Source organism: Belonocnema kinseyi, chromosome 10, assembly GCF_010883055.1.
Source record: "Belonocnema kinseyi isolate 2016_QV_RU_SX_M_011 chromosome 10, B_treatae_v1, whole genome shotgun sequence".
NCBI lineage: Eukaryota > Metazoa > Arthropoda > Insecta > Hymenoptera > Cynipidae > Belonocnema > Belonocnema kinseyi.
In genome coordinates this window covers 96777168-96779641 of record NC_046666.1, presented here as the reverse complement: position 1 = coordinate 96779641, position 2474 = coordinate 96777168, and positions in this window count along the sequence as shown.

Genomic DNA, 2474 nt, shown 5'->3' with positions numbered 1-2474 from the left:
GAACTGTCGTCTTAACATTTAAAAACCGAAAGAACAATTTCCCTATCACTTGGAATTATAATTATATTTTTATAAAAACGTTATTCTGGACAATTTACAATATTATCGAATTTGAAAATTCCCGAATAATAAAACTTCAGGCCGAATGCTGTCTAATGATCAAATATACAAACTAGAAAATTCCCGAATTGCAGAAATTGAGAAAACAGTTTTTTGATCAATATTATTTATTTATTAAAAATACAATAATCAAATATTTTTATTATAGAAATTTTGTTTGACGTTTAATTTTTTTAAATTATTGTTTTAATTTGAAATAACAATAATTGTATAAATATGTGATACAAACATAAATTTCAGACACGTGAGCTTTAAATGAAACAAAATTTGCAGGATTCAATGCAGGCTGATTTAACGCGACTTTTATTTTTATTTTTTAAAATAATAATTTCATTTTTGCGAGCGTTTTCTGTAATGTAAAAAAATACAATGCACATTTTCAAATAACTTTTTATCAAAAAATACATTTGTTCAATTATTGTTATTTTATAGTCCAACAATAATTTTTAGAAACTTTAAACATTTAAAAAGTTTTTTGTTTGGTAAAAATATTTTATTATTCTATTAAAAAAAATTTTTTAAACAAACTATTTTTTATTTGTTCAAATTAGAGAGTTGTCTAGCCCGGATATTGTATAATTCGGAAATTTTCTGTCGGCAATTCTCAAATTCGGTAAGATTGTAAATTGTCGAGAATTTTCCAATTCGGGACATTGATATTTCGACAATGTTATAATTTCGGAATTTTTACAGTGATGTGGGAATTTTATTTTTTAGGAAAAAGCCACTGAAAAATCCCGAAAAATAAAATTCCCGTCACTGTAAAATTCGTAAATTGAAAAATAACCAAATAATAAAATTCCCGAAATTATGAAAGTCCCGAAATATAAAACTCGAATTGGAAAATTCAGGAAAATAAAATAAATAAAATTCCAGATAATAAGATATTACCGAATTTTAAAAATCACCAGAGAAAATGGCTGAATTATAAAATAACCGAACTAGAAAATTCCTGAATTTAAACAATTAAAAAAATTGTTTATTAAATATTATTTATTTATTGAAAATACAATAATCGAATACATATTTCTGGGTGAAAAAATTTGTTAAAAAATGTGCATAGTATTTGAAATAAATATAAAAAAGTTCTGAAAAATCGAATTTTTTATTGATAAAAAAAATATTAAAAGTAATAAAAATAAATTTCGATATAAATCGTTGTTGAATTGAATCCTGCAAAGTTTGTGCAAAAATGTTATTATATAGGTACGAAGAAAATTTAGGCACCACATTTTTTTCTTTCAAAGCGCACGTGTTTTTTAATGTATTTTTTAATACAATTTTTATAAAATTATTATTCAGGGGCCGGAGATTTCATTTTTTGGGATTTTTCATTCATCCCTTTCGGAATTTTTTCCAGTGGTGCCATATTTTTATATCTCCTCTTGAAATTATGCCTTTTTTTAAAATAAAAAGTCAACATTTCAAAATCATCAAAAGTATCTATTCTCTTTTAAATTATTTCAAATATTTTAAAACTATTAAAAAAATTTTTCGGAACTTTTAAATGTCTTTTGACTGATTCCCATTTTTCCTAACATTTTTGTAAAATCCTGCACACAAAATTGTTTTAAGAGCTTCCAGATTTTTTCTAATATTGTAGATCTTTTGAAATGTTTTGGAATATTTTTAAACATTCTCTTTGAGTTATGTACTTTTTTGAAATAAAAAATCATTTTAAATCTACCCAGAAATTTTTATTGTTATACTAATATTTCAAATTCTTGAGAAGCTCCAAATTTTGTTCTTTTCTTTGAAACATTCAGAAACCTCCAGCTAATTTGATTTTTTTTAAATTAATGCTTATTTAACTGTTCTTTCAGAATAAAAATAAAATACTTTTACCTTCGAAATACAAATAAAAACAAATAAAACAATTATAATCGTAACATTCCAAGTTTAAATTTGTCACTCTGAATTGTGTGTGTGACGATTTTTCCCGGTCTCAAGTCCAGCTCAATATTTAGAACAACCTTCATTTTTTTGAAATTGTAATTTTTCGGTTGTTTTTCGAAAGTACGCTGTTCCTTAAGAATAACTAATTTTCTATTGGTGTGTAACCAATCTCCAATTTGTTGTCTTGTGACGGCGCCATACCTCTCAAGGATGTAAGATAAATAACCCATGTTGTCCAAGACGTTGTTGACTTGTTAATTGTAAAATGATTTGATGAAACAAATCAATCCTTTCTTCGATCGTTGATATTTTTTCACAGAAAATTACCCCGAGTGACCTTCAATTATAATTTTATGAACGTGAAAAAACCACATTTCAATTTTTCCTATGAAAAACACAATCCCTAAGTAACAGAACGAAATCGGAAACAATAAGAGTTAATTTATTCAGGAACAAGC